At 34.9% G+C, this 24420-nt stretch overlaps 1 long non-coding RNA gene across 3 annotated transcripts in view; it reads left to right on the top strand.

Annotated features, from left to right (window-relative positions):
- The window catches only part of LOC116149175 (uncharacterized), an 859611-nt gene that overhangs the window by 634140 nt on the left and 201051 nt on the right, over positions 1-24420 (top strand). For 2 of the 3 annotated variants that reach the window (XR_010377351.1, XR_010377353.1), the window contains one exon: positions 17606-18116. This is a non-coding gene — a long non-coding RNA (uncharacterized LOC116149175). Of the gene's footprint in view, positions 1-17605; positions 18117-24420 lie in introns of those variants that run through there. The other variant, XR_010377352.1, reaches the window with a different exon arrangement.

Below are 24420 nucleotides of genomic sequence, written 5' to 3' on the forward strand. Positions count from 1 at the left end.
AACTTTATTTTATATTGGTTTATAACATTCTGTAAGTTTCATGTGTGCAACCTTACATTTCTACTTCTGTCTGTCTGCTCACCATCAAAAACTTAGTGTCCATCTGTAACCATGCATTTGATACCCTTTACCCATTTCTCCTTCCTCACTGCCTCTTTCCCTCTGGTTCTCTGTAGCTGTATGTTTGTCTTTATTTAGTTTGATTTGTTCATTTCTTTGTTTTTTTGTTTGTTTGTTTTTTATATTCCACACATGAATGAAATCATATGATACTTGTCTTTTTCCATCTGACTTCTTTCACTTAGCATAATACTTCCAAGGTTCATCCATGTTGTCACAAATGGAAATGTTTCAGCTTTTTTTGCCAGGTAGTATTACATTATATACATATATAAAATATCATACACACACACACACACACACACATATATATGTATGTATGTATCACCTTTATCCATTCACCCATTGTTGGGCACTTAGATTGACTCCATATCTTGCCTATTGTAAAATGTATGACAATGAGGTAAAGAACATACAATAGAGAAAGTATAGTCTCTTCAATAAATAGTGTTGGGAAAACTGGAGCCACAAGCAAAAAATGAAACAACCACTGTCTCACACGATACACAAAAATCAACACAACGTAGATCAAAGACTTGAATTTAAGACCTGAAATCATAAAACTGCTTAGAATAAAACATAGGCAGTATGCTCTTTGACATCGGTCTTAGCAGTATCTTTCTAGATAAGTCTCCTCTGGCAAGGGAAACAATTACAGAATTAAACAGATGGTACTACATCAAACTAAAAAGCTCTGTACAGCAAAGGAAACCACCAACAAAACAAAAGAAGGCCACTGAATGGAAGAAGACATTTGCAAATCGTATATCCAATAAGGACTTAATATACAAATTCATAAAGAACTCATACAACTTCACAGCAACAAAAACAACAACAAAAAACAACCCAACAAAGAAATGGGCAGAAGAGCCAAATAGACATTTTTCCAAAGAAGACATACAAGTGACCATTAGGCACATGAAAAGATGCTCAACATCACTAATTATTAGGGAAAAGCAAACCCAAACCGCAATGAGATATCACCTCATGCCTGTTTGAATGGCTGTTATCAAGAAGGCAAGAAATAATGAGTGCTGGTGAGGACGTGGAGAAAAAGAAATCCTTGTGCACTGTTGGCACGGACGTAAATTGGTGCAACTACTATGGAAAACAGTATAGAGATTTCTCAGAAAACTAAGAATAGAACTACCATATGATCCAGCTGTCCCACTTTTGGATATTTATAAAGAGAATATGAAAACACTAATTTGAAAGATATACACACCCTTATGTTTATTGCAGCATTATTTACAAGTTTACTGTTACATTAATGATTCCATTACTTTGTTTTTATTGATCCTGGACTTTACACTGGCAGTATGTGCTTAATTTAAATCCAAAATATATTCAAAATTAGATTTATGTCAAGGATATCAAAGTGATTATTTTATAAAGTAGTTCAACTACATATTCTCAAATAAGCTAAAATGCAGATTAACTTCAGTTACAAGAAAATAATCTATTCTATGTCAGTTAAAATGTTTTCAGTTCCAAATACTGAAAAACTATCTCAGACTTTTTTAAAAGTAATAAGAATTTATAGCTCATGTGACTCAGTTAAGGTGAGGTTGAAACTATATATGTAAGACTTTAGCCCTCTATCCCTAATTCCTTCTACTGTATTTCCTCCGTTATCAGAAGTCTTCCTTCTTGTGATTCAAGACTCATTAGAATGCATAGAAATTACCGAAAAAATTTAATAATGTCTAAAGTAGAGTTGCCAGATAAAATACAGAATGTCCAATTAAACATCAATTTCAAAAAAACCAAATAATTTTTGGTGTAAGTGTGACCCATATATTGGAAGTGACAGTCTTAATTTTTACTTAATTTGTATTACTTTGTAAATATGCTATCTGTATTTATATTATTATACATAGTGTCCACCCAAGGACTAAACGTACTTAGTGGAATTTAATTTTAAGAGTTACTAATTCAGAACATATATTTTCCTTCCTTTAAGGAGATCTCACTCAACATATAGATTATGAGATATATAGAGAGAAATCAAGTAAGAAATAGAAATGGGCTGTCTGGTAGGCAACAGTTCCTTTTAAATAGCAAACTTCCCTGGTTCTTAAAAATAATATATTTTGAAATTTGGTTTGGAATTCGTAAGCTAGATTTTCATAAATATTAAATTAAAAAGAATAATTGTTAACTAGTTCTTTTAGGGAAAGCTTTGGTGGAAACTGGGGACAAAAAGCCTTTTTTTGAGTACACGCTCAGGAGTAGAAGTAAGCAAGTGTCACAAAGTTGTTTTGCCTAAGAAACCTTAATAATAAGTTACATTTATTTTGTATTCACCAGGCTCTATTTTTTTATAAATGCTGTAAATTTAATGAATGCCCCTTAAGTCTTCTCAAAGTCACTTTGACAATAGCTTGAATTACATAGTGTAAACGGCAGGCACCAGTTGGGACAATATTATACCAAAAATTAAATGTCAGTGAACACTAGCATTACAACGTCAAAGCTGTAAGCCACATAAAATCAATGTTTTGCATACTAAGAATATGTATTTGCATCTTATTTGTGTTGTTAATATTTATCTTCAGTGCAACCAAGGATAAAGTATTCTCCATGGAAAATCCAATATATTTGTTTTTAATGTTCAATAAAACTTATTTACTTAAAATTCCAGGCTTTAACATGTCTTAGTTCCCCTAAGGCTTTATTATTTAGTCTCCAGGTTGTTGCACTATAATCCAAGGATAGGTGTTTCTAAAGTAGGGAACTTCTACCAAAATGATGGATGGATACCTGAGTACATATTACACATGCAGTCACTTCAAGGCATGTCAGCTGCATAAAACCCATGGCCAAATTTCCTCAAATGGCCTAAAGGATAATTAAAAGAAAGAAGGGAGAGAAGAAGGAAGAGGGGAGGGAATAGGGAAAGGAGGAAGGAAGGAAAAAAGGAAATATGTTGAGTGCTTGTCATGTAACAATTGCTGTCTACACATTTGCAGATTTTATGCTCTATACTGTCTTGCAAATTATATAGCAACAACGTAATGTATTAAAAATGGGATATAGTTTTGAGTAGTCCAGTAATTCTGTATATATTCCACAGGTATATTAAAGATATAGCCTTATAAAGAATATCTCTGGAAAAATATACAAGTAATGGGTGAGGAGGAAGAGTGTTCCCTTCCAGTGCAAAGGGAAAGCTGTGGGTGAGGGAGCCTTCTTCTCCCCATGAATTTATGTCTTTTAAATTATGCGTCATCTCATATGTGCCCGTTTAAAGAAAGAGCTAACCAATACAGATAATACAAATACAAATTTATTCATGTCTTGTATTTTATTCTAAAAAAGAGTCCTCTGACCTGCAAATTCATAAAAATGGAGTTATATCATCGTCCTCTTTCCCCACTCTATATTTATTCAGTCATTTTGCGTATTTTATGTATATTTTAAATGATAAAGCTAACATTGCACTTGAAGTTTTTAGTTATTTAAAATTAGCATTTTACATGTGAATTATCCCATTTTACTGCTTTTCATATATGTTTTATTTTCAATGGCTACATCTTATTCCTTTGTATATTTGTGTTACAGTTTTGTTTGCAGTTATTCCAAATAGTAGGCATTTTGACTGTTGATAATTTTTCACTTGGTGAATAATTAACTGTGCATTGAAAGTCCTTAATCCATAAAATTTTGTTGGCAGGTTTATATTGAGATAAATCCTTATAATTTTAATTGCTACGTGGAAATATAAAAACATCTTTAAAGACAAGATTACATCTATCCAATCTACACTGTATTTCCCATATTTTAACAATTACCTCATTGTCTTCCCACTAGAAGAGCGCATGACATCAAGGACATTGTGTTCTTTACTGCCCTGTCCTTGGTGTCCAGCAGGTGGTAGTGGCTGGTTTTACCAATAGATTTCTCCTAAGCTGTACAATTTCCCTTTCTCTCCTCCAGTGGCTGGGAGTCTTATTTCAGCTTAAATTTCTTAGGTCTACAATGTCATTATTTTTATTATTTCATTTTCAGTTTTTAAAAATTTTATCACAAGTTCATTATTTTGCTAGTTAAATAAATGAATATCATACCTTTCTTTGACTATTAATAAGTTTGAATCTATCCAGTATCTTTCCTCCTTTGTTTGTAGGCTTTTGCTTTTCCCTCTTTCTCAGATTGTCTATCCATACCACTTGGTATGTATCTGATCCATTGCAGTGAAGTCGTTGTATGTTCAAAATCCTAATCCTTTGACTTTTGTGTTTGTTGAAAATATATCCTCAATTGCCAGCTGCTACTTAATTCAGCTTAATTAAAAAGAAATTTATTGTTAGTTTTTCAAGTTAATGTTCAAACACTACTTCAAGAACATACACTTCATAATCAGAAGAAGCTACTGCAAGGAGCATATAATTTAAATATAAATGGTAGTTTTTTTTTAACCTCAAAACACAGCCACACTATTTTTCTCTCATGAGGCCAATTAGCTGTTTATGCTGAATTATTTTTGCTTATTGTTTAATCCTTTTTTGTGGTAACGTATTTTTCAAAAATAAAGGTAATAGAGACTGGTTAAGAAGCTAAGTCAAATGAAAATGTCTTCTTCCCTAAAATGTAATTAAATTGAGCCAAAGTAGATTTTTTAAAATAAGAAAAAATATCAATAATCAAGAAAGTAAAAAGTTCAATCTCATAAAAAATAATGTTTAGAAGTGTGGCCAAAGAAAGAAAAAGAAATCATGTTTCCTAACCCCCAGGAACTCCCCACCATGCCCATCCCACAGTGACCAGAACCAGAAGTGCTCAGCTCAGCCTTCCACAGTCACAAGTGAGCCCTTCAGCTTGGACACTTAACCTGCTAGCTACAAAAAAAAAAAAAAAGAAAAAACATATGTCTTAACATAAAGAAAAGAAATACAATTCTCAGTTGAAACAGAAAAGATGGAAATGAGATGAAGGAAACTTTATTCATACTGTTTTATAAAAGAGGTCTTCACATTAAATATGAAATAGAGAAATAAAGTGAAATGGCAGGCAGCCAAAAATATTTTTAAAAGATGGAAGACAAGAGTATAGGGGCAGAGAGGAAAAATCCGTTCTGGAATAAAATTAACATAAACCAACAACATGATGACAAGATAACAGAGGGGGAAAAAGGGAAGATTGTAGTGCTGGGGACTGAGGAAGAATAGTGACATCATTGCATAAATAATAAATGCATAAAAAAGAAAGACATGTTTAAAAAAGTTAAAGGATGTTTTGAAATTATCACAGTGAATGTAAAGGAAAAGGACCAAATAGATAGTAGAGAATAAATAATAACAAAATAAAGTTAATTATAAAACAAAAGATTGATACCAGAAAACAAATATACAAGTAGTTTTTAAAAATTGACATCTAGAAAAACACATTTTAAATGTGGATCATAGATTATTGAGTGATCAATGAATGAGATTCTGATAATTGACTGTCCATTGAGGAGAAAAAAGTAAAACTGGAATTCTTCCTCATTCTTAACATAAAGTAAATTACAGATAATTCCTTTAACAGAAACAACTGAAAATACATGACAAATAAATGTTTAATTTATTTTATTTAAACAAATATATATATAAATTACAAAAACTCAAAGAGAAAAATCAGAAATAAGCAGTTCTTAAATAAATAGTATTTTTATATCGTGTTAACACGAATGTTTCCAAATGTGAAAGAAACATCAATGATCATAAATTTTGTGTACATACTAATTGATATCTTTGGAGAGCATTTAGCAACATCTCTCAAAATTTAATATATAAATTTCATTGACCTACTAATTAACACTGGTAGAAATTTACACTAAAACATAATCTGAATGTTAAAGTATATGTTCAGCAAAGTTTATTTCAAGAGTTTTGACTAACAAAAAGGAACATAAAATAAAGTTGGGGACAGTAAGAGAGTCCAATTAAATTATGATACACTTATTTAATGTATTTAATGTATTTAATCAGTGGAAACAATGAGATAGCTTTCTGTATCCTGATTAGGAAGAGCAGAATGATGGACCATGCCCTGAATAGAACTTTGCTTTTATAAGTAGCCTCAGAGCTACCTGGCTCTGGGAGGTCAGGGAAGTCAGAGGTCAGGGAACAGTGATTGCTTGCCAGAGTAAGTCCCTGATACAGAAATAGCATTGCTGCTGTGCTGGGGGTTGGTCGTGCCCTGTGACGTTCGCAGCTGTGATAACTAAGAACCTCGTCTGACACAAAAGTTTATCTTGGGGATGGGAATATGGTTCTTTTTGTTTTCTACTTTAAGTTTTTATATATTTTAAAAAATATATATGTTCTGTTAACATTCAGTGGAAGACAGATTCAAAGAGAGCGGAACATGAGATTGCAGAAAGTCTTTAGAAAGTTTCTCAAAAGAGAATCCTGATTAGTAACCTGCCTTGAAGAATTAAAACATCCAAGGTATATTCTGCTTCCTTGAGATTCATATTTTTCTGAAAGATGGGGAAAGTTTTACCAGAAATAGCATATTTTCTATTATCCCAACACATAAAAATAGTGTCTGTGGTAGATATGTGGATTCTGAACCTTATTAGAGAGTCCATCTACTGTTCTAGGAAGACACCCATAAACCAGTTTTGCTTTTTATTAGAAAATAGATCAGTTGGATTAAGATGAGATGAACCAAATGAAAACTCCACACATCTCCTAATCTGTGATTTTATTGTTCAGTGATATTGAATGTTTTGTGTAATATATTAAAAAACATATTAGTCATCCATCTGCTTGTTCCAGTAAGTAGCATTTTATAATTGTAGGTTATTTTGTTACATAAAAGCTTTTCGAGAACTCAGTGGGATCATGTGAGAATTTTTATTAGTTTAACTTCATGTTTTGGCATGCAACATGAGTAGTTCTTTATTTCTACAGAAAAAAAGTGACAAACTAGTTGGAGCTTGTAAGTTTATAATTGATATAATCTTAAAGATACATAAACTAAAGTTATTTTTAGTAGCTAGACAATACATATTCCAGTTTCTGTCTGCTGTGACAGTAAGGAATCAATACTTCATCATAACATATGAGTTAGCATCAGTGATCCATAGATAGATTAATCTGTAACCACTTCATTTACTTAATATCTTATAGCTGTTTTTATTGACTTGCATTTCAGTGGCATTTAGGTCAAAAATCATATAAATAAATGGTTGAAAGTGTTATCTAAGATTTATTATTTAACTTCTGTTTTATGGGCTTAACTAAATCAAAATGTAGATATTGAACATTCAGAACAGTGTTCCCATTAATAAAAAAAATTTTAGGCAGACAGTTGTCCAAACATAGTCAGCAAATAGTTCAGTTTATTATTTGGAGAAGAAATGACAAGGTTTAATACAGTATACACTTTTGGCAAAGCACAAGGAATCAATCTGGCCTGGGGATATTTAGAATATATCAGTGTCCCTCATCCTGAGAGACATTGAGGGACTATCATAAAGCGTTTCTCTTTATTTATGTCCATTGGCTCCGACGTGCATAAAAGACGTGACATAGAATATAATAGTATTTGTTTTAATACATTTTGAATTGAAGGCTCTTAAAAGAACGTCAAGATATCTATTTATTTACTCACTAGGAAATTACACCAAAATTCAACTTATAATAACCTTAATTTTGTTTAATTAAATGATAAATGTATTATAAAATAATTATACTTTGCCCATGTCTCCATCATTTTGATGTATTATTTTCTTACCCTAAGTCAATAGGGAAAAATTAATGGTCTGTTATTTAATCAATGTTGTATTTAGGGTATTCTGTATATGAGTAGTTAGGTTTCATTCTAGGATTGTAAAATTGAATAAAATAAAATCATCACTCCAAAATATTTTATTTCTAGTTATTGAAGGATTTTAAAACATTTTTTATTAAATGAGAATAAACTCTTGCACATACTTCTACAAGTATGATAGTGTATACTGCTATATACCCTATTCCCTGGGGAATCAAGGAAATGAGGACTTAATTCTGCCTGAGAGTAAGGGTCTGGGGCTCAGAGATGATGACCTTAAAGAAGATGTGACAATAGAGTGATCTAAGCTAAGAAGGAATAGACATAAACATGCAAATTTTATTTCAATTTATTGAAAGGGTTCAAACATAAAATTCAGAAAAATAACTATTTTACAAACAGGAGGAAAGTAAATATGGTTGCAATTTTTGACCATTTATTATTTGGCAGATACATTCCACTTGCCCTGAATGTCTTATCTCATACACTTCTAATAATAGTCTTATAAAATAATCAGTATTGTTTTTCTATTTTGTATGTGAAGTAACTGTGATATAAGAAGATTAAGCAACCACACAAGGTTACATAGCTAACAAGTAATGGTGTTACATTTCAAACTCAGCTTCATTCCAGTGCTCTTTACAATTTCACTGTATAACATCCAAAAATATGTGCATATACATACATATAAAAATAAATAGGTATATAAAAAGATGTTAGAAAAAAAGACAAACAGAAGAATTGACAAGTTAAAGAATTGGTTGTTTGTGGAAAAAATACTAAAGTAAATAAAATGTGTCTAATCCAGAAAATAAAAAAACACAACCATCTAATATTAAATTTAAAAATGATAAACCTGAAGTAGTACTTTAAATTTTGAAATAATGTTATGTACAATAAAACTATTTGAAAATGTTAATAGAATGAGTGAGTTTGTGGGCAGAGAAGGTTGCTTAGAATAATTCAAGGAGATTTAGAACACCTGAATAGATCAGTGACAAGGAAATATACTAAAAAGGGCTTCAGTGTCCTTGTCTGTGAAATAGTAATCTACCTTTAGAGTCTTACGGGATTAGTGTGAGAAACAAGAGAGGTATAAAATATTTTGAGTGAATTAAGAGACTCAGAGAGGCAGGGTTTTATGCATTCTTTTAGGATATTAAGTTGCCAGTTAAGCATTTTGTCAGTTGCTTTAAATCTTTCACTTGGGCACTATTAGTGCGTTAACTATAGGTGGTGACCTGAAGAAATTAAACACTTTTTTAAGCAAGTACTTCACTCCCAGAAAATGCTGGCCCTCAGTAGAGCCTTGATACTGTTTTAACAGTGCATGTCAGCAAGACCACCCATTTGCTTCAGGATTCCACAGTAAGGGCTTCAAAAGTCTGTTTTTAAGCCCAGGCAGAAATCAGAGATGCTGCCGGTTCAGTTCCAGCCCACCATAGTGAAGCAGATATTGCAATAAAGTCAGTCACAATTTTTTTTTCTCCCTGGTACATGTAGAAGTTATATTTTCTGTTAAGTTATGTCGTTTATTAAGTGTGCAATAGCATTATGTCTAAATAAGCAATGTACGCACCTGAATTTAAAAATAATGCTATTGGAAAAAATGGCACCAATAGACTTGTTTGATGCAGGGTTGCCATAAAACTTCAATTTGAGGGGGAAAAAAACAATGTCTTTGAAGCACTATAAAGTGAAGAGCAATAAAATGAGGTCTGGCTCCTTATTAAACTCAAGAGATACAGAAACACTACGATGTGTAATCACGGTCCACTAAGCAAGAGAATTTTATGGGCCCTCCGAGGCAATGGGAGACCCATGGAGGGGCTCTCCTGAAGGGGAGGAAGCACCAGGGAATGTGTAGTCAGAGGAGTAGTTTAGCAGTGGGACTGGTTTACTGAGGTGAGACTCAGTAAAACTCTTGGGACCTGCTATTGGTGGGCAGACAAATTGTAGAGCAAAGATTTTGGCCACCGGTTATTAAAACAGTTGTAAAGTGACACTTTCTCATTACTCTAGAGATCGAGGTTATTTAACGTTGTAGGTCTTGTTCTGAATTATGCTGCAGTGTTCGTATGGAGTATACAGGAGTTGATGTATTGCTTCACAAACAGAATAACTGTAGCACCATCCTCATGTTTCATTATGCTTGGCTTACAAATGAACTGTAGTAACTATACTCTGCCCTGAAGGTTTCAGCAGAGAAGAGAACTGGAAATTATGGTATATCTCTTTCATTGTACTGAGGAATATATTTGCCTTTTTTATTTGCCACTCTGGCATAGCTTATTTTCATGTAAAACATGCATAGCAAAAGATACTGCATGATAAAGGGGAATGCAGTTCAGGAGCTCCCTGTAAGAAAAGCCAATATGAAAAATTAATTAGAAAGTAGGTTATATTTCATTTATAAAAACTCAGTTCTTTTTTTAAAAAATTAGTTATGTAATTAAGCATTCAACTTTTCAGAACTCCTGCTCATTCATTGATTAATTCATTCAGCTAATATACACGTCTCCCTGTTATGTCCCTATTTTCCTGGCATCATTCAGGGAAGGAGGTATAAAAATGAATGATACACAATCTCTGTCTGCAAACAGGTGGAGTGAACAAACATGTACACAAGTGATCTCACCATGAAATAATTGCTAATAAAAATATGTTCAAATGCTGCACTTATTTTAAGATATAATGACATGTACAAAGGTGTTAATATGCTACTTTCTTTTATAAAAAGTGCTACAGACTGAAAAACTGCTCTACACTGGAATTTGACAGAACATTGTAAAATTATTATAAATAAATAAAAAATCTTAAAAAAAAAGGTGCTACCGTATTTTAAATAATATGTCATTTTAGGTAGTAAAGTGTTGTTTCACTGTCGTACTGAAGGGAGAGTCTGGCGTGGGATAAGGAACGTGAGCTTTTGAAGAATTTAATTTGCATAGTCCCTAAATGAACTTTAAGTTTAACTCGTCTGAGTCCTGGGTTTTGTGGTTTTTTTTTTTTATTGATTTATAATAATTTTACAATGTTGTGTCAAATTCCAGTGTAGAGCACAATTTTTCAGTTATACATGAACATATATTGTCACATGTCATCATTGTCACATTTTTTTCTCTGTGAGCTACCATAAGATCTTGTATATATTTCCCTGTGCTGTACAGTGTAATCTTGTTTATCTATTCTACAATTTTGAAATCCCGTCTATCCCTTCCCACCCTCCGCCCCCTTGGCAACCACAGGTTTGTATTCTATGTCTATGAGTCTGTTTCTGTTTTGTATTTATGCTTTCTTTGTTTGTTTGTTTTTCAGATTCCACATATGAGTGATCTCATATGGTATTTTTCTTTCTCTTTCTGGCTTACTTCACTTAGAATGACATTTTCCAGGAGCATCCATGTTGCTGCAAATGGCGTTATGTTGTCAGTTTTTATGGCTGAGTAGTATTCCATTGTATAAATATACTACATCTTCTTTATCCAGTCATCTGTTGATGGACATTTAGGCTGTTTCCATGTCTTGGCTATTGTAAATAGTGCTGCTATGAACACTGGGGTGCAGGTGTCATTTTGAAGTAGGGTTCCTTCTGGATATATGCCCAGGAGCAGGATTCCTGGGTCATATGTTAAGTCTATTCCAATCTTTTGAGGAATCTCCATACTGTTTTCCATAGTGGCTGCACCAAACTGCATTCCCACTAGCAGTGTAGGAGGGTTCCCTTTTTTCCACAGCCTCTCCTGTGTTTGTCATTTGTGGATTTTTGAATGATAGCCATTCTGACTCGTGTGAGGTGATACCTCATTGTAGGTTTGATTTGCATTTCTCTGGTAATTAGGGATATTGAGCATTTTTTCATGTGCCTATTGGTAATTTGTATTTCTTCCTTGGAGAATTGCTTGTTGCGGTCTTCTGCCCACTTTTGGATTGGGTTGTTTGTTTGTTTTTTATTAAGTCGTATGAGCTGCTTATATAGTCTTGAGATCAGTCCTTTGTCGGTTTCATTTGCAAAAGTTTTCTCCCATTCTGTAGGTTGTCTTTTTGTTTTACTTATGGTTTCTTTTGCTGTGCAGAAGATTCTAAGTTTCATTAGGTCCCATTTGTTTATTCTTGCTTTTATTTCTATTGCTTGGGTAGACTGTTGCAGGAGAACATTTTTGAGATGTGTGTCAGATAATGCTTTGCTTATATTTTCTTCTAGGAGGTTTATTGTATCTTGTCTTATGTTTAAGTTTTTGATTCATTTTGAGTTTATTTTTGTGTAGGGTGTAAGGGATTGTTCCAGCTTCATTGCTTCACATGCTGCTGTCCAGTTTTCCCAACACCATTTGCTGAAAAGACTGTCTTTACTCCATTGAATATTCTTGCCTCCTTTGCCGAAGATTAGTTGACCAAAAGTTTGTGGGTTCATTTCTGGGCTCTCTATTCTGTTCCATTGGTCTATATGTCTGTTTTTGTACCAATACCATGCTGTCGTGATGACTGTAGCTTTATAGTATTGTCTGAAGTCTGGGAGAGTTGTTCCTCCAGCCTCTTTCTTTTCTTCAGTAATGCTTTGGCAATTCTAGGTCTTTGATGGTTCCATATAAATTTTACTATGATTTGTTCTAGTTCTGTGAAATATGTCCTGGGTAATTTGATAGGGATTGCATTAAATCTGTAGATTGCTTTGGGCAGTGTGACCATTTTAACAATACTGATTTTTCAAATCCAAGAGCTTGGGATATCTTTCCATTTTTTAAAGTCTTCTTTAATTTCCTTCATCAGTGGTTTATAGTTTTCTGTGTATAATTCTTTCACCTCCTTGGTTAGATTTATTCCTAGGTATTTTATTACTTTGGGTGCTATTTTAAAGGGGATTGTTTCTTTACTTTCTTTCTCTGTTGATTCATCGTTAGTGTAAAGAAATGCAACTGATTTTTGAATGTTAATCTTGTAACCTACTACCTTGCTGAATTCTTCAGTCAGCTCTAGTAGTTTTTGTGTGGACCTTTTAGGGTTTTCTATATATAGTAGCATGTCGTTGGCATATAGTGACACTTTTACCTCTTCTTTTCCAATTTGGATCCCTTTTATTTCTCTCTCTTGCCTGGGTTTTGTGTTTTTAAAATAGACATAATTTTACTTATTTTGCAGGGTCTTTCCTAAGAATCATAAAGCAGGAAAAGAAAAGAAATATATACTTTAAGAATCCACGATTTCATTATTATTATTTTAATTGTAACATTCTTCTAAGAGTCCAGAAGAATTAATACAACTTTCAAATCTTTGGATGTATCATATTTTGAGAATCTGAAAACATATATCAAATCAATAATTTTCTTTTTTCTTTGAAACATTGTGTGGCTTATGTGAATCCTGTAGTCCTAATTTGGTAGGAAAGCACATGAAGCATTTACTATTTCCAATGTGATTTTTCCTTCTACGGCTGCTCCTGCTGCACCTACTATTACAGCCACCACCACAATTGTTACAAATGGAAGTTTACATATTTCCAGATGCTCTATTTTCAGTTGCTGACTATCAGCTCTACAAAAGACTACTGGAAAATTCTGTTACAAAAAGGTTAAGTTCATTACACGTATTGCAGTAAAATAGAACATCACCTTGACGTAATTTTAGTTGTGTCTCAAACGGGGAAAATCAAGAGAAGATATTTATATTGTTTTTAGCTTTGTATATATAACTTTTAAGGCAGTTATTCGAAGACTTGAAGCTTGTTGGAATTGGACAGAAATTGTAATATAAAAGCTTTAGATTGATGGGCACAGTAAAGGGAGGATTTTGAAATGAGTCTTGAAGAGCAGCCATTAGTCTTGATAAACAGCTATTTTGGTTCCTTCAATCTTATCTCTCAAGAGCAAGTATTTCTTGGAGTAAGTAGTAAAGTTAATTTTGTTTGTTTTCAATAAATTTTAACATAGGACCAGGGAAGTATGTTGGTTTAACACTCATAGCCATGAGCTTGAGGGAACATTCCAGAATGTGACTACCAATTTGGATTTTTGAGAACTAAAAGATGAGAAAAAGTATAGGGAAAGTAAATATAAACAGCAATCAAAATGTTGCTAGTAAACTAACCCTGCAATCAAACGTAAGTGCACATATGCATAAAATGATCATATCCAGAAGAGTTACACATATTTGCAAGATATGAGTACTCCATATTTGTAATAGAAGTTAACGGCTTGAAAAGGCCTTATAATAAAATATATTAGATATTTTTCAATATTATAAAGTTGATTCCAAAGGAATATATTATCTGGTCCAAAATTTCAAAGATGAAGTCACAAGTCACAGAAGAGCTGCCTGGATTAGAGGTGAGGTTTTATAAGACACAGGCTTGTGTCTTTGTTTCGTTAGTGTCTTTTGAGTTATGACTCAGGAAGACTAAGTTTGGATATTATTTTCTATTTGCTACTTACGCATATGCAGCAGGGAAGCCATAAAAAAGAAAAAATCTTTGGAGGATAAATAATAATACTTTTTTCAAAATATCTACATGCCATTTCTCTACCCCTGTCATTTTTTTCCTATTGCTGACTTTTATTTATTTCTCCATACTGCATTTTTTTAAAAAATTGGGATATGATTGATATACAAAATCTCTGTACATGTTTAATGTATATATCTTGATGAGTTTGAAGATAGTGTACACCCATGAAACTGTCACCATAAACAATGCCATAAATATAACCATCCTTTTAAATAGTGACTCTTTGGGAATACATATGGCTACTTTTAGACATATGCTATAATGAAATTGGTTTGAAAGTTGTATTTGTTTAGGAGTTTTGAAATGTCATTCTGAAGACATGGGGCCTGGATTCAGTTAAGTCTTGCTTTAACTCCTTGATCTGGCATTTACCACTTGTGTGACTCTGGATAATTTAATTTCCTTAAATTACTGAAGTCTGTTTACTTGAAAGTGGAAATAATGACACCTCTTATGGGGCTAATATGTGGATTAAATGAAGAAATCAAACGCAAATTCTTCGTAGATAGTAAGAGTTATGAGTTGAATTTTATCCCCACAAAAATCCACATATTGAAGTTCTAATCCCCAGTACCTCAAAATGACACCTTATTTAGCAATAGGGTCACTGCAGATGTAACAGTTAAGATGAGATCATTAAGGAGGACCCTAATCCAGTATGACTGTTGTCCTTACAAAAAGGAGGAAACGTGTGCATTGAGGCCTGCACACGAGGAAAGCATCACCTGAAAATGAAGGCATATGAAGATCAGAGTAATGGTCCTACAAGCCGAGAAATGCCAGAGATTGCCAGCAAACCACCAGAAGCCAGAAAAGAGGCCTGGAACAGATTCTCTCTCAGACCCTTTGGAAGGAACCAACCCTGCTAATATCTTGATGTTGGATTTCCAGCCTCTAGAACTTTGAGGCAATAAAATTCTGTTGTTTAAGCCACCCAGTTAGTGATACTTTGTCAGAGTAGCCCTAGGAAACAATCCCGTGGAGTATCAGCAAGTCTTCACCTTCACTTCACCTTGGAGTTTTTTTTTTTTTTTTTTTTTACTACTGACCACCAGATGATTCAGACCTTTGAGTTTTATAAAATATTATATAAGATCACTTAAATATTATTTCATAAAATCATCAAGATGAGGAATTTATATTAATGAATGATAAAATCTCTAGTTGCCTTATGTTTCAATATTCTTATATTATTTATTATGTCATTTATGTTTTGTTCCTGGATAAGAAGAGATGTCCTCAGCATCAAATTTATGTGAAACAGCAAAGCTTTATTATATTCTTATGGAAGCCAAAATTATCTTCTGTATTTTAAAAACAACTAATTTATTTAAATGCAGATTTATAACCAAAGTTAATTGAATTCTTTTATAAATGTCTTCCAAAACATTGATTTAAATATAAGTATTTTAAAAAGTGGTTGCTGAATAATTTCAAGACATACTCTTTACTTTTTTTCTACACACTATTTTTGGGAAAGTGTAATCTAAAAAAAAATGTTCATTCTATTTCTTTTGCTAACCTTGAGGCTATGAAAAGAAACTCACATTCAGATTGCAATATTGTGAAAACTGGGGGCCTAGGGGCTAAAGAAAGATCCCGAAAAACATTTAGAAAAATTCAAATATTTATTGGCTGTGCCAGCTGGGAAGTTTTCTTAATTGAATGGTGTTAGGCTGTTTGGAGAGCAGCAGGAATGTACTGTCCAATATATAAAAATCAACTTTTCTCAAAAGAGGGAAGACAAGAAAGGAATTGGTATTTTACTGCATATTTTCCCATGAGGTGCTTTAAAGTAGCTGTAACATACAGCACTTACATGATCTGAATGCAGGGTAAACTGATAATTTTCTAGAAGACTCCTCATCGGAAATGACTTCTAAGAGTGAAAGCAAGATAGCAACGAAACATCTTCTGTCCTTATTACTACCTGATAGTGTGGAGAGACGCACATAGCCCAGGTTCCTCAGGAGACTAACACCCAGCACGCAATTCACTTTGCCATCATTTGAGTCAGTTATGTAATCAGAACAGGCATTTGTCAGGATTTTTCATTGCTTTGGGGGATAGAGAAAGTAGCAGTGAGATAAGAAGCCCTCTGTGATATTTTGATTTATAATAAATACATAGTTGGCCTTCATCCCTAAAGCCTTTGGAATTTCTTAAGTGATGAGAGAGAGAATGGTGTTTTTTGGTACTTTTGGTACTTTAATGACTTGGCTTTTGGGAAGCCCCTAGATCACCTTAGGATGGGGTCTGGTTGTCAGAAGAACCAATCAGGTGACTGGAGGGTTGGAAGTTTCAGTCTCAGCCCGACCTCCAGGTGTGCAGAGGGGCTGGAGGTTGAGTTAACTGCCAGGGGCCAGCCATTTAATTATCCAGGCCTGTGTAATGAAGCCTCCATAAAAACCCCTGAGGAGAGGGTTTGGAGAGCTTCCAGATTGGCTAATGCATGGAGATTCTGGGAGAGTGGCACATTCAGAGAGCATGGAGGCTCTGCACCCTGATGATGGTGTCTGAGAATTGGTTGGTGTTGTGTGAGGAAGACCTGCACCAAACACACACATTGGAACTGGGTCCAGGAACCCTAAAAGACCTACTTTCCTGTGAAGAATAACTATGAGGACAACAGAGACCCAATCATCATTCATTCATTCATTTAACAAATTTGTCCTGAGATCTATTAGACGGAAGGCAAGCAACTAGGCACAGAGTGCACGGTTATGACTGAAGAACATGAAGTGTCTGCTTCCATAGGATGCATCTATTGTGGGAGACAAGTAATAAAGATATATTTATATATAATCTACAATTCTGAAATTCCACGAAGGAAGCAAATGAGATGATTTAATAGTGAATGTTGAGGGTCTGGAGGAAAGGAAAGAGTTGTTTTGATTTTCTGGTCAAAGCTCTCAAAGGAAGAGTAATATTGAGATTGGAACCTGACAGCTGAAGGGAGATAAGACTTGAAAACGGCAGCAGAAGAGCATCCTAAATCCCAATGAACGTGCGCAGGAGACCTAAGCTATTTGCTATATATTCTGGGAAGGGGGCAATAGGTTAAAGCTGGAGAAATAACAGGGAACAAATCACAGAAGGTGGCATTAGAGGTCATAATCAGAAGCCCTGATTTTAAAGAGTATTGAGATGGGACTGAAAGTTTTACAGCCGAAAGATTTTTAAGCCTATTAATTGCTTTTTTTTTTTTTTTTTTTTTTAAAGTTCCTGTTTGGAGATTGCTTTTAAAGGAAGACGAGATTCGATTCTATGGGAGACTGGTGAGTAGACCACCACAGAGTGGAGAACAAATGATAATGGCTTGAACCAGGCTGGTAAGATGAAAATAGACAGAATTGCATACATTTAAGGTGTTATTGGAGGTGGAATAAACAAATCGATTTACTACCGGTTTGGCGAGATGAGCACACCCTGAAAGTATAGTGATTTGATCGAGCAGTTCAGAGGACAGTGGCTGCCTTCACATGGATGGGAAAAATCAGGGAGAAACATGAGCCAATGTGGTATGTTTTCGCCTTACTAGTGTTTATCTTTTGCTTTTAATTTATGTTTAAGAAGCCTGGCAGTTTCAGATGGGCTCTGAGTTCTGGTAGTCTTTCTGATAAAGAATTTAAAACTTCCCATTTGTTAAGCAGCCACTGTGTGCTGAGAGCTACAGTTTTCATCTCTTCTCACGTTCACTCCAATTTCTCACCAGAGTTAAAAGATTAACTAGTACAAAAGTGAAGTTGTGATGATTACCAACTTGATAATTTATAACTTCTTGTTAAAACTGTTAATTATGTTTCTCCATTTCTCTGCTTTTTAATTTTATTCAAATGCAGTTGAAATGTGTAAGAACAGGCCTCTTAAGCAAATGTAGTTATAAGACAAATTTACCAAAGTATGCTTCGTAGAGCTTTGGTTTCTTGAAATGTTATGAATAAAGTTTCTGTGACCAAGTAGCTATTGTTTTTGACCACACAGATAATACCCATATATGTTTTTTGTATGATTTATAATGCAGATTAAAATTTTTAAAAAATTAAGTAAAACAATTAAACTTAATCAAAACAAAACAGAAGCACTGCTGAAAACCCAAAGTCCTATTTTCTTTTCTTTAACCCGAGTAGTGCCAGTCTGGCTGCTTCTGACCACCTAGACTTAACTGCCTTTACATGGAATGCCAGTGTCCTTTGACGGTGTACATTTTCACCCATTATATGCGTGTTTGTTGGTGTTATCAACGAGTTCCCTTTTTTTGGTCAGTTTATCAAGAGGTGATGTCTGTTTCTAGAAACAAAAAAAAAACTAGCTCAATGCTTTCAACCTTTTTCACGTTCTGGCACTTGTGGAAAATAACACAATTTGTTCAGTATTCCGGGGTGTGTAAATGAAGCAGATCATCTCTGTCTCTGGCCTCACAATGCCCTGGGCACACGAAGGGCTAAGGTGTTCCACATCTCCCTCTGCTGTATCCCATGGCATGATAGCGCGCATGTGTGAGAAGCTCTGCCCTAACTGATGTATTGTTTCCTAGCCTTACTGCAACACCAAATCCTTTTTTAATAAGACTTTAAATACTTGTAAGTACAACGTGGAACTAATATTCCAAGTAAGACCATTGACAAATACTGGTGTCAGGATCCCAGGAAACAGCACCATGTACTTGACCAAGCAGTAGCTTCTCTCAGAGAACACATGATCATGGATGTCCTCTTTGATTTTGCTGGGATTCAGACAGACTTTGACCATTATCTAGACTGGATTTATACAAAATTTTGCTCAAAACAAATTTAAAATCCAAGATGACTAATATGGTGTCCCCCTCGGTTCAGAATATAAGGAAATATAAAGGTAGTGTTTTATGGTCTGTGTTCTCACATTGATTTCTTGATGGCCTAGCTTGTAAAACTGTTGCCTTCAACTGGTGTTTAGAATATCTTTGCTTTTTTGTTTCTTTCTAAAGCTTTTTTTTAAAAAAAACTGCTTTATTGCCCATAAAATTGCGCCTGTGATTCCTTATAGATATTTTAGATGAAAAGTGAACTTCTGCGTTGATTATTACTTAGCAAATGCCCTCCCTTCTCCTCATTTCATTAATCAGGAGCTGTTAGGTGGTGGTGAGCTCAGGGTAAAGACATTTGATCTCCATTAAATATTTACCAAGAGCCTACTTGATTTCAAAGTGTCACAGGATTTCTTTGGGATTCTGGTTCTGGCATTTACTGCAAGTGTGGTAAATAAGGATATCCAACTCAAAATTATTGTGACAATTTCGTGGAATAGTATGTGTTAGGGGACTTTTTTCAGCACAATACCTTGTTATTCATAATTGTTCAACAAAGCATAACATAGAAAAATTAAAAGCTACATTGATTGTTACAGCGTTACAAAGATTAAAAATCACAATCCTTTTGGTGACAAGGTAGAAAATAGAGGAAAGGAGAGAAAAAGAATCTGAAACAATCTTGGCCAAGAGATGATCAAGTTCTAACTAGAGAAATGTTTGTGAAATTGGGAGGCAGAATTATCGGATGGTGTGACTGTTTGGAGGATATGACCTGAAGAAATGGGGTACGAAACGGGAGATCCCAGAGTCTGTCTGGGGTTACTTGTTGAATGGTGCTGCCCCTTCTGTGCTGGGTTGGAAACATGAGCTTTAACAAGGTTGTACTACATGACGCTGCAGGTAAGTTCATGACAGCGTCTATAAAGCTGGCCTTCTTTGCACCTCTTCCTCTGAAGACCCAAGGTGACTGTAAGTAGCCATCTATGAATATCCATCATTTATTGCCACTTCTTAAAGTCCATGCTCTACAAACTGTAGCATCTTTTAGGTACCTGGTCTTTGTTTGGTTTTGTTTTGTTTATGTTTATATATTAACTTGCTTTAATAATTAGAAGTATTAAGTGACCATATGAAGCTTGTGATGACTGTGCTTGGAGGACTGGAAAAATAATCTGTGATTGTATTGAGGGGTGGGAGGAAGAAAGTAAAGAGAAGAGAAACATTTATTGACTGTAAGAAACTTGAAGTCACTGTCTACTCTCCATGTAACAAAATTAAATCACACAAATTTTCAGTTAAAAACACAATATTGAAAAGAAGGATTTTAACTAGAGCTACATTTTAGTGAAAGCTGGTGTCTGCAGACTTGCTAGTAGAAACTGAAGGCATATTAGTCAAGAGTATTTTGATTTCCGTAAATATGTTTTCCTATTATTGTTTCCAGATGGTATAAATAGATTTTCTTCTTCTTTGAAATGGTTTCTTATATGACTACGTAACTGGTGAGATTCACAGTTTAGATTCTGCTGTAGAAATTAGCAAAGAAATATTATTGAAATCATGTCTTCTTATTTCCTCTCTGCCCTTCCCCGACTCTGTTTCTCTGTTTCTGTCCCTCCCTCTCTCTGAAAATACTGGGCCAAAGTTCAGATACAACAACTTAAGCGCAAAGAAAATACAGCTCCTTTAATAAAGAGAGGTCAAATCACATACATAATCCCATTTCTTTGTCACAGGGCCCAGTGGCAAGGCCAGGCAAGTCACGGCATTGGGGACATACAAAATGTGGCCACTCGTCACTGGGTTTGTTGCACACAATTAGCGCACAGTGTAGGTTAGTCAAAGTGGGGAAACAGGAAACGGGGTAACAAACCACTCCAAGGAGAAGTTCTAGAAGGAGGCATCTCAGCATGAGCTGCAGTCTCTGGCCCAGCAAGGGACAAGGCAAATGTGAGTGGGAAGCCACCCTCTGCTCCCACAGGCCCTCCGGCAGGGTCCATCTGGGCCAGCTCTTAGCAGATAGAGTCGGCGCTCAGTGAAGAGTCTTCAGGTCACTTGGCTCAGTGGTCTCTTTTTAAGGAGTCTGTCGAGGTGAAACGATTATGCTCAAGGGGTCTTGTCTGTCAGTTGCTCCTTCTGTTCCAGTGACATCTGTTGCCAAACAAATTTCTTATGTAAAGTAACGCTCTCAGTTTATCACTCTGAGACACTGGCAGTTCTGCGGCACCCATACAAATTTGTACTTAGTGCTGGTTCTCTTTTGGTTATGGGTTGGGTTAAATAAAATGTCTTGGCCTTGATTTCTTCTTTAGGCAGTTGGGATAGATCAGCATTTGGAGAGGGTTTTCTGTGAAGTACTATTTCTGATGATACACCTCGCAAAAGAGCCCAGGATCTCACCTGGGTACGAAATGCTTCACAAAACGCTATGGTCTTAGAGATTCACAATGCAGAGGGCATTTTAAAGGCTCTGAGAGTATAGTTAAGAAGGGAAAAAAAGAAAGAAAAAAGTTTAGCTTTGTTCAACTCATTTTTTCCCAAACCTGTTTAATGATGTGTGCCATCTTTTTTATCTAATATCTCAGAAATAATGAGACAGAAGATCACTGATGATATCTTCCAGTGGTAAATATTTATGATGTTTTTCCAAGTCCTCAACAGAAACATGGCATGCTTTAGTGAAGACTCTTGAATGCAAGAAATGTGAATCTAGCCCAATGATCTTAAATAGACAAGAAAATTCAGTAGATTACATGAGTTTTGGATGAAAATTAAGCGGAGAGATGCAGCAGAGCCTCGGGAATAAAATAAACACGGGCAGTTGAATAAGAAAAAGACTCCGTCTTCATCTTACATCTCTCTTTCCTTCCGCGGGCCTAGGCCTGGCATTATCTTCTTTTTTAATCCACACGGTTGAAAGTTTGGTTACAACAAACTCCAAGTTTACATGTTCCTGTTCAGTCTCCTGGAGGAACCCTCCATAAAATTTTTCTTGGCTCCAAGGTAACATTTTTGTGGAGAGAGCTGATTTGCCCAGCTTGGGTCAGGGACCCATCGCTGGGCACATTGCCTGTTACCAGATAAATAAGGTCCTCTTGTAAAAACATGACAGCTTCCATTGTAACATATAAATGGAGCAAAGGAAAACAAGATGATTCCCAGAAATGGGGGAGTGAACTGGGCACAGAACACAATAGCTGTAACTATTTGGTCAATACAAGATTTAATGACTAAATAGCCCTATTTTAGTCATGAGAATAGCCAATTCTGATTCAAATTCAAAATTGGGGCCAAGGTTCCTTACATTTACAATGAAGTTTAAATATGTAGTCTTGGAAGGATTTACTGTTAACAAGAGAAATAATGACTGGTCCACCGTTGTATAGCTTCTAGGATTGACCTGAAACTGTAGTGTATATAATAGGATATTTGAGAAGTACTAAATTCTAAAGATAATTAATTATCTCCTTATGTCCTTAAGTCTTTGAAATTATTGCTCTGAAATATCCAAGGAAATAGGCAAAAAGTAATGAGTGTTCCATGAGTCTTTCGGAGACCAGTCCACCAAGGTAGCTCCACTGTTTTAAGGTTGACTTATCGACAGCTGGCCATCACGGAGGAAAACAAGATTTAACCTAGCTCCTTCTCCAGGCAAGAATGAATAGACATTAGGCCAGTACATGTACTGAAGTAAATTTTGTATTAGAAATACATTTTTTCCACATCCATATCATTTGTACTTCTTATAGGAGGGGAAAAGCTTTCTCTAAAGCTCAAATTGATGCGACTAGTTTCATGAAGTACATTTAATTAATTTTAGATAATATATAATTTTGTCATGTTACTAAAATAGCTGAAGTTGTCACATTCCACACATATTATGTTTCTGGGAAAGAAAATAGGAGCCGTTCTAGAATGCTCAACAGTGTCAATTCTCAGCTCTCAGCTTTCCTGCAAATCTGATGATTTATGTAACATCAATATTCTGTGAATATGTGGAATTTCCTAGAAGACAAATACTATCAAGCACGTGGTTCAGAGAGATTATCAAGGATTGTTTATTTCCTAGCTTCTATATCTCTTAACCTACACCTGAAGCATCTGTTCCCCTTGCACTAAAGCTTTATCCCACATTGCATGCCTGAAATTAGCATAGCAGTGTGAAAGGCTGTAGATCAGGTGATTTAGGACTAAGGAAACCTTATTTACAATCTGGTTCTGACTTTAATCCAAGTGGGAGAAGCTTGACTTTGGCTTTGCTCCTGGAATAAAGCCTCCATTTCAAATTACACTTTTCATAATCGTCCTAATAATAGCAACACTAATGTGTTCTTCTTACTTGCTAGAATCTATGTGTTTGGTCTATATTGTCTCTGACATACTCTCTCTCTCTCTCTCTCTCTCTCTCTCTCTATATATATATATATATATATATATAAATTTAATTATTACCATAAACCAGCGAGGTATGTATTATTATTCCTACTTCAACAATCAAGATACTGAGTTATGATAAAGTTAAATAATAACTTAGGCAAAGTGCCGTGGATGTAAGTGACAGAGACAGGACTTGAAATTAAGACTGACACCAAGTTCCATATCAGAGAACTGAAGGAAATAATACACATACGTAGCTTTCAATGATACTGTTTTTGTTATTTTTACTATACATGCTGTCTTCCCTTCTGGGCTCTGTGTGCTTTGTTTCTGACCTAATCGATTTCCTAGAACTCTGACTCTTATGAGAACTGTTTCTGCCTTGCTTTTCTGCTAGCTGACCTCTTTCTGAGGGGTAAGCCACAGCCTCATCTCAGAGCTGCACCACAGTTTCTGAGGCTAACTACCTAAACCCGTTCTTACACACCATCGTGGGAGGTCCAGACCCCTGAATTGATTACAGGCTTCTTCCTCTCTCATTTTACTCTTGAAAACATCACTTTTTACTCCTGCTTGGATTTCCACGAAAGTAAAGACCTATTTTCTTTCTTGCCGAATTCCTTGGGTACCTCCTGTAGCGCTGCACTTGGTGGTTCTGTACCCTAGGAGTAAGAACAGACTTTGAATTTACCATCTGAACTTTGACATTTGAGGACAAAAGGGTGTGTTATTAACTAATCATTATGCTGGGACTACAGACATATATTGCATCTGTCCTGAGAAAAAAGAGGACGCGTGGTTACTCTACCTTTGCACACTTTAACCCTGCAGAGTAGCGCCAAGTCTAAGTCCTGTCTGCTGAACCTTTGAT

Source organism: Camelus dromedarius, chromosome 22 (genome assembly GCF_036321535.1).
Source record: "Camelus dromedarius isolate mCamDro1 chromosome 22, mCamDro1.pat, whole genome shotgun sequence".
NCBI classification, from domain to species: Eukaryota; Metazoa; Chordata; class Mammalia; order Artiodactyla; family Camelidae; genus Camelus; species Camelus dromedarius.